This window comes from Zingiber officinale, chromosome 7A, assembly GCF_018446385.1.
Source record: "Zingiber officinale cultivar Zhangliang chromosome 7A, Zo_v1.1, whole genome shotgun sequence".
NCBI classification, from domain to species: Eukaryota; Viridiplantae; Streptophyta; class Magnoliopsida; order Zingiberales; family Zingiberaceae; genus Zingiber; species Zingiber officinale.
The window spans coordinates 105,640,034-105,649,549 of NC_055998.1; positions in this window are offsets into that span (position 1 = coordinate 105,640,034).

Genomic DNA, 9,516 nt, shown 5'->3' on the forward strand with positions numbered 1-9,516 from the left:
TCACCCCCTGTCTGATTGGTGGTTGCACCAAATCAGAGCGGTACCGGCTCTGATACCACTTGTAAGACCGTTAGATTCGATAGAGGGGGGGGGGGGTGAATATCGATTCGAAAATCTCGAGTTAAGACGCAGCGGAAAAGTAAAGAAGTAAAGAGATGAACACTGTTGATTTTTACTTCGTTCGGAGCCTGTGACGACTCCTACTCGAAGGCCCGTACTCCTTGAGTACTTTCGTTGGGCAATTCACTAGCAATTCGGATAATTACAATTTACGTACAAATATTGCTAATGAAAAGAAAGAAAACAAAGCTAACCGACAAACAATGAATTAAAAAGAGAGCCGGAGTGAGTCGTCGGAGCTTTGTGAACGTTGTTGGAGCGCAGAGCAGCAGAGTGATTGGACTCAGAGTTCTCAGAAGACTGATATGTTGAAGCTCCTGCCTGGGGCTTCTTTTATATGCTGATCCCTTCCGGGCGCCTGGAGTGTGACGTAACACTCCCAACCAGCATGCTCCAAGTGTCAACGCCGTCCTGGGATAAAATTTGCCTCCGGCCTGGATCCTTCCAGCGCCATTCCGGGCGCCCGGACCCTCACTGTTCCCTACCTGCAAAACAGTGTTAGTCCGAGGTAAATAAACCCTGCAGCACAGTTTGTTAGCACATTTTTACAGATACGCTAAGTAATAAAAATTAGCATCAAGAGTATGAATTAGATTCCGTCTTTCCGAGACCGGAATCTAGTCACGATCTCGACTTAGATATCCAAAATGGATCTAAGCCGGATCGACGCCTAATGTTCCCTTCCCGGGAACGCGTCCTCGCAGTCACTCCCCTCCAGTGACTTACCTTACTTACCTGCCAGACGTCCGGTCAGCCCGTCGACCCGTCTGGACTTCTTGCCAAGCGTCCGGTCAGCCCGTCGACCTGCTTGGACTTCTCGCCAGCTATCCGGTCAGCCCGTCGACCTAGCTGGACTTCTCGCCAAGCGTCCGGTCAGCCCGTCGACCCGCTTGGACTTCTCGCCAGCTATCCGGTCAGCCCGTCGACCTAGCTGGACTTTTCCTGCACACTTGATCAAAGTGTCAGACAACAACACAACTAACTTAACCTATTTGTCATTCATCAAAACCTGGGTTAGACCGTTAGTGCTACCCGCACCAACAGATTCATCGACTGAACAAGCATATCCGTCGATGGAACCCAATATTACCTTTTCTCTTTCGATCTGATCTGATCTAATCTCGATGAATTGATTAAAAATCTTTGATCCGTCGGCTAATAAACTTTATCCGTTAACTGAACAATATCTGATACATGGACTAATAAACTCTATTTGTTGGTTGAACGAATTTTGCCTTCTACGCTTTGATTCGAATCTGATTTGGATCTGAGCTATTTTGGATTTCTAAGGATTCGTTGATTGAACCATACTATTAGTCGACGAAACCATTCGACTTTAAGATTCAATCCCTGCAAAATAATGTTAGTACAGATATAATATTTATCCTATAAAACAAAGTTAGAACAAATATATGCATGATAAATCATGTCTAAACTTGACTAGTATTTTAGTTTAATCTCAACTTAGACTTTCGAGTTGACTCTAAGTTGGATCAGCGTTTAAGTCTCAATTAAGACTCGTCCTCACTAGTTCTCTTCACTCCAATGACTTACCTTACTTACCATTTGTCAAACTTCCATGGTTGACGTCCGATCTCTAACCCACTAGGTCTATCCTCGCCTCAATATCTAGTTTACACTAACCCACCGAGTCCTCTTTCTAGATGTACGGTTCTTCTGACACATCTGGACTTTCTGTTTGTCCGGTCCTCTCTATTGGGACACCTGAAGCTAGAGGAGGAGGAGGGGAGGGAGGGTGAATAGCTCGCTTGCTTCGCTTCGATGATGATGTTGCAGCGGAAAAACTCAAAGAAAACCTCTCCAATGCTAACATAAATGATTTACTTGGTATCCACCTCAAGATGAGGTGACTAATCCAAGGATCTACACTCAAGCACACTCTCCACTATGAAAACACTCCTTCTCTAAAACAACCCGAAGGTGGAGAAACCTCGTACACACTCATACAAGCATACAACTCGAAACAAGAAGTAAATGTACAATAATACAAATTAAAATCTCTTCTTACTTGATTTCTTATAGCTTGTAGATGCCTCTTGAACCTTAGAAGTATAGCAACACTTGTCTATAAGAACCTTCAAGAACTGATGACAATGGTGGAGAGAAGAGCATGAGTGATCAATGAACAATTACGTGTTTGAACCTCACCAACGACTTTATTCTGTTGTGATCTAGGGCTCCCAATCGATTGAGGTTGCTCCCAATCGATTGTCATGTCAGATCCAATCGATCCAAGCTGTCCAAAGCTCACAACCTGCATAATGGTCATATTTCAATCGATAGGCTGATTGGTCGATCCAGATGACTTCTATGCTCTCCCAAAGACCCTAGGATCGATTGGGCTCCTTCCCAATCGATCCAGCACAGTACTTACTGTGCTTCACGAAAACTCCTCTCCAATCGTTCAACTGATCGATTGGAGTAGCCTAATCAATCGGTTGATTTATTGGGGAGCATACTGTGCTCTTGCGAACAGTTTCCAATCGATCAACTGATTGATTAGGTTGCCATTACTCACGAGACTCTCCTAATCAATCAATTGATCGATTGAGCTTTGATTCAATCGATCACCTAATCGATTGACTAATTCTAACTTGCTTAACTCAAGTTTATGGTTCCCAAACCCAACATCCAATCAACCGTGACCTGTCAGGACTCCTCATAGCCTAGCATCTGGTTAACCTTCTGCTAGGACTGTATCACCAAGTATTCGGTCAATTCTTTGACCCACTTGGACTTTTCCCCCTCGTGCTAGTGTTTGATCAACTTTAACCCCCTTAGATTTACCGTTTCGTGCCAAGTGTCCGGTCCTCCATGATCCACTTAGACTTCCACTCACCAGATGTCTGGTAAACCTTGACCCACCTGGATTTCCACTGCTTGACATCACTCACCAGGACTTTTCACCACCTAGCTTCACTCACTAGAATTTCCCATCTACCTAGCTTCACTCACTAGGGCTTTCACCTGACTTCACTCACCAGGACTTCCATCTGTCTAGCTTCACTCACTAGGACTTTCCACACCAAGTGTCCGGTCAACACTAACCCACTTGAATTTTCTTCTTCTGCTAACTTTCTCGTTGGACTTGCCCTTGTCTAACCTCCAGTTAGGACTTTCCAATCAAGTATCTGGTCAACCTTGGCCTACTTGACTCTTCCGGCCAACCTTTGACCGTCAATCTCCTATATGAATAATTGCACCTGCAATCTTCATATATTGTCAAATATCGAAACTCAAACATCAAGACTCAAGCTTACTCAACCTGGTCAACTTTGATCCAGGAGAAATTGCACTAACAATCTCTCACTTTTTGATGTTTGACAATACATTTAAGTTAGGCTAATCCCATAGTCTCAACTTTTCTTCATGGCAAAACATGAATAAGGGTTTCCTTTATTCTCCCCCTTTCTAAGAGGGTATCTACCCCTTTGGGTAATGAAGGCTTAACTTAAACCCTACATTCTCTCCATTTGGCACATATCAAAAACTCTTCTCCTAAAGAGTTATCCACATGTTGTTTACAACCTCACTTGTTGTTTACAACATCACAATAATTTTCTCATACCCTTCATTGTCTCTAATGCTCACCCTTGAGCATTAGCCCATCATGCAATGTTCATCCTAGAGCATTCACACTCTACAATGAAGATGTCCAATCTTCCATTATTTTCCAATACTCAACCTTGAGCATTTCTCACAATGAAGATATCCAATCTTTCATTGTTTTCCAATACTCAACCTTGAGCATTTCTCACAACGAAGGTTTTCAACCTTCCATTGTTTCATTATTTTGGAATAAAATCAAAACCATGTATTTAAGGAGTAGCTCCCACTAAAAACATGCTCCACACTTCTATCATTGAGCCAACAATGACTAGGAATTCCTAAACTTTTAGGAAATCCAAAATTTGAAGTTTTGAGGTTGAAAATCCAACTTTGAAATTAAATCTCATCTTAAACTTCAAATTAGTCTCCTTAATGATTTCATTCTTATTTTCATCAAGAGAAACTATCCTTAAATGTTTATAAATGAATTTCCTAAGATTATGGATGGTTAATACGATTAAACATATTATAATGGACTGAAATCAGACAACACAGCCAAAAATCAGCTTTTCCAATTGATTGAAGTTGGGACTCAATCAATTGAAGACTTTCAATTGATCAACTGATCGATTCAACAAGGCTTTGCTCGCGGAAAAGTACTTGAATCGATCAACCGATCAATCTAGGCAGGGGTTAATCGATCAATAGATTGATTCCACAAGCTTCTACTCGCAAGAAGCCTAGTTTAATCGATTGACTGATCGATTGAACTCCCCCAATTGATCAATTGATCAATTGGATTTATGATTTTTTTGAAATAATCTTTTGGCCAAATTTCATAAATGTCTAAATAATTCTGCGGTTTTCTAAAAATTATAAAATTTTGCATAGACATTATTTAAGTAATATCTATCATGGAAAAATAATTTTTTATGAAAATACATCTCATTTTCAAAGATTGACACAAAATTTGAAACCATTTAAAAACTTTAATGTTTTGCTCTAGTTTGTGTCTAATTATACAATGGTGATTTCTATCAAAAGATAACCTTCACCAAAATTTTCCAAAAGCATTTTGAAATGATTTTTAAAACTAATTTTCAACCATGTTCCTTGGGCAAAATACACATGACTTGTACACTAGCTTTCCCAATTAGATAACACATATTTATGTGTTTTGATGAAACTAAAACTCAAATGGATGCACTAAATCAACATCTTGAGTTTTGTTCATTCTCCTAACATCTCACTTGTATCTAATGTGTACTCAAATACATACAAGTTAACGTATGATCTTTGTGAGATATAAATATTGATTTCTCTAATATAAGAGTTCATGCATATCTATCTAGGCATTTAAATTTTAATCATCCACCTAACATATCATTTGATAACTAATGTCATTGTCCTTAATTGCAAGGAATTAAAATAATACATGATAATTTATGACATATATCAAAATGAATAATTTTTAAAAGAAAGCATATTATAACTACATGATATATGTATGACATGATATGTGATATTTTTTATATTGATATGAATGTAAAATATGATGTCATGACATATAATAGACAAACAATCATGGTAATTTAATATAAATAATATACCTAGATTATCTATCTAAATTTTCCTAATTAATTGATAAATTTAAAGAATAGACCTAAGTTTGTCCTTATCTCCCAAGGGAATGTCAAAATCACAACTTGACATTTTTTTATTCTTTCTATTTCTGTCAATTTTAATTAAGTCCAAATCTTCAAATTTTTAACACATTTTACTCTTCCAAAAGAGTAAACAATTAATCCTTCTTATTTTCAAGGTGTAATAACACCTCAAAAATGCACCAATGTGCCAACATCATTATAGTTGGGTTAACTACCCTTCCAATTTGAGCTGACACTTTCTAAACTCATCTAGGGTGTAGAGAACACACTCTTAGGAACCCAAAATACATTGATGCTCCTTGGGTGTGCTAGGTACTCACTAGGGATAACATTTCTAGCTACCTTCCTAATGACCTTCTTAGGCTCCTCTAGGTTAACTCTAGGGATAATTTTCCGTATGTCCTTCTTAGTGACTTTCTTAAGCTTCTTAAAAGTCTTAGTCACATTGGTCTCTTCAAGGTTAACTCTAGGGATGATCTCCCTTGTAACCCTGACTTGATCTCTAGTTCTGGGGTTAGTTCTATATAGAACACTATGAAAAGAAGGGGCATTCTTCTTGGCTTGAGGTTTATATCCCAAACCCCTCTTACCATTGGATAGTTCTTGTCTATCTATCCCTAGATTTTTGTCCTTAGACCCTTGGACACCATTTGCCATTCTCTTAAGGGCCCTTTCTAATCTATTAAGTCTTGACCTTAAGACTTGATTCTCCTCCCTTAAGTTCTCAAATTTTAATTTTTCATTAAAACCTTGAGTTTCCTTTTTCATCGACATATATCTACATTCTTTAGATTTCTTTTCCAAATTGTTACCTACCTTCCTAACCTTAGGTAAGGTAGTCTTAGCATGATATGCTATATAATTTTTCTTAATTTTATCATGCTTCCTATTTTCATGATAAATAGCATTAAAATGATATAGATTAGACCAAACATACTTTTTATCATGGCTAAAGGAATTGAATCAATAAATGATACCTTGGGTTTGCTCTTAGGAGCTCCCCCTTGAGTTGAGCTTCCTTCTTGACTCTTGGTCTATATCATCCTCCGTAGATATTGACTCCGATAATGTCCTTTTTGGCTATACAAGAAGCACACAATATGCTCCTTGCCCTTCCGTATCATGGGGTTGACCTTTCTTAGCTTCTCCTTGCCCTTTGGTGCCACTTGACTCCTCTTCTTGATCAACTTTGAACATTTACTTTTGTAGTGTCCCCTTTCCTTATATTCAAAGCATATAATGTGATTTTTTATTATTACAATTTAAAATTTTTATGCCTTTTCTTGTAGGGGTATCACTTGATCCTCCATTTGATTTTTCTTTATTTTTGAAGGTGACACTATCTTCCTCTTCATTTGACCCAGAGGTCTTCTTCTTACTCTAGTGTCAACGAATGATGCTCCCCCTCAATCCTTAAGGTGAAGACTTCTTGAATTTTCTCCTCGGATATTGAGCACCTCTCAACCTCCAAATCCTCGTGCATATCAAACAAAGAGTATTCTCCTTTGCCTTTGTCTTGATGCTCTCTTGAGGATGAGTCTTCTTCTTCTTGATCCATTGAATTTCCCTCTTTGGATTTGCTTTGATTTGGTTTAGTGGAGGGATCTTTATAAACATTTGCCAATTGGTTTCAAAACTCCTTGGCGTCTTGATATTTCCCAATCTTTCTCAAAATGTTGCTCGACAATAGATTGATCAACAATTTGGTCACTTTGTCATTGGCCTTACTTCTTTGAATTTGTTCCTTACTCTAATTGCTCTTCTTGACGATTTAGCTTTTGTTATCCCATGGAGCTTCAAAGCATTCCATTAGAGCAAATTATTGCTTTATCTCTACCATCAAGAAATTCTCGATCCTTGTTTCCAAAGATCGAAACTCATCAATGTGAACGACGGAGGCATCCGAGTGTCAAATCTGAGCCCATCTCAGAAATCCATTTTGAAATTAAGCACCCTTAATGATGTCTTTGACTTGTTGACTTTAGGGTTTCAACTTCTTATTCCTCTAGCTCGTTTCCCTTCCGGCGATGAGTTAAGTAAAGAGCAACTTAGCTCTAAAACCACTTGTTGGGACATCCAGAGCTAGAGGGGGGGGTGGATAGCTCGCTCACTTCGCTTCAATGATGATATTGCAACGGAAAAACTTGAAGTAAACCTCCCCAATGCTAAAACAAATGATTTATTTAGTATCCACCTCAGGATGAGGTGATTAATCTAAGGATCCACATTCAAACACACTCTCCACTATGAAAACACTTCTTCTTGGGAACAATCTAGAGGTGGAGAAATCTCGTACACACTCACACAAGCATACAACTCGAAATAAGAAGTAAATGTATAAGAATACAAATTAAAACTTCTTCTTGCTTGATATGCTTGTAGATGTCTCTTGAAGTTTGGAAGTGCAGCAACACTTGTCTCCAAGAACCTTCAAGAACGAGCGACAATGGCGGAGAGAAGAGCGTAAGTGATCGGTGAACAATTATGCTTTTGAATCTCGCTAACGACTTTATTCTGTCACAATCTAGGGCTCCCAATCGATTAGACCTACTCGCAATCGATTGCCACATCAGATTCAATCGATCCCAGCCGTCCAAAACTAGCAACCTACTCAATGATCATACCTCAATCGATCGGCTGATCGATTGAGGTAGCTGGATCGATCAACTGATTGATCTAGATGACTTCTGTGCTCTCCCAAAGACCCTGGGATCCATTGGGCTCCTTCCTAATCGATCCAGCACAGTACTTACTGTGCTTCATGAAAACTCCTCTACAACCGATCAACTGATCGATTGGAGTAGCTCACCAATTGGTTGATCGATTGGGAAACATACTGTGCTCTTTCAAACGACTGCCAATCGATCAACTGATTGATTGAGCTGTCATTGTTCATGGGACTCTCCCAATCAATTAACTGATCCATTGGGCTCTGGTTCAATCGATCACCTGATCGATTGACCAAATCTAACATTCAGTCAACCGTGACCTGTCGGGACTCCTCATTGCCTAGCATCTAGTCAACCTTGACCTGCTGGGACTTCGCTACCAAGTGTCCAGTCAATCCTTTGACCCACTTAGACTTTTTTCTCTTGTGCTAGTGTCAAGTTAACCTTGGCCCACATGAACTTACCATTTCATGCCAAGTGTCTGGTCCTCCATGACCTGCTTGGACTTCCACTCACCAGATGTCCGGTCAAACTTGACTCACTTAAATTTTTACTATCTGACATCACTCACCAGGATTGTTCATCATCTGGCTTCACTTACTAGAATTTCTCATCTGCCTAGCTTCACTTACTAGGGTTTTTCACCTGACTTCACTCACTAGAACTTTTTCCATCTACCTGGCTTCACTCACTAGAACTTCCATCTGCCTAACTTCACTTACTAGGATTTTCCACACCAAGTGTCCGGTCAACACTAACCCACTTAGATTTTCTTTTTCTGCCAACTTTTCCTTTGGACTTGCCCTTACCTAACCTCCAGTTAGGACTTTCTAATCAAGTATCCGGTCAACCTTGACCTACTTGATTCTTCTAATTAACCTTTGACCGTTAATCTCCCATATGGATAATTGGACCTACAATCTCCATACATTGTCAAACATCGAAACTCAAACATCAAGATTCAAGCTTGAGTCAACTCAAGCTTAGTTAACCTGGTCAACCTTGACTCAAGGGAAATTACACCAATACTCTCGACTCATCTGGATTTTCTATCCGGTATCTGGTTCTCAAGATTCATCAAGTTAATTCAATCTGCACACTTAACAAACATATCAAATCATAAATTATTCTAACTTTAAACGTTGGTTCATACATCAAAACCTATGAGTAGTGTTACCTGCACCAACATTTTCCACATCTTTTGAAGGGTTCTTGCCTTCTTTTCTTTAGGAATCTCCTATCCATACTTCATGACTAAAGCAATGTTGAAGTTGATGCCCGACTATGTCTTCGTTTATATTCTCCATAGACAAAACACCCCTAAATCTTGAATTCCATCATCTAGCTTATGCTTGATTAGCAAATAAACCTCTAAAAGTGACTCAATCTGATACCACTTGTTAGGACTGAATGACCAAGCTAAATGGAGTGAATACTGATCATACAACCTGCAAGTGATGATTCTACACTACTCGTACTCTCAATAGTAA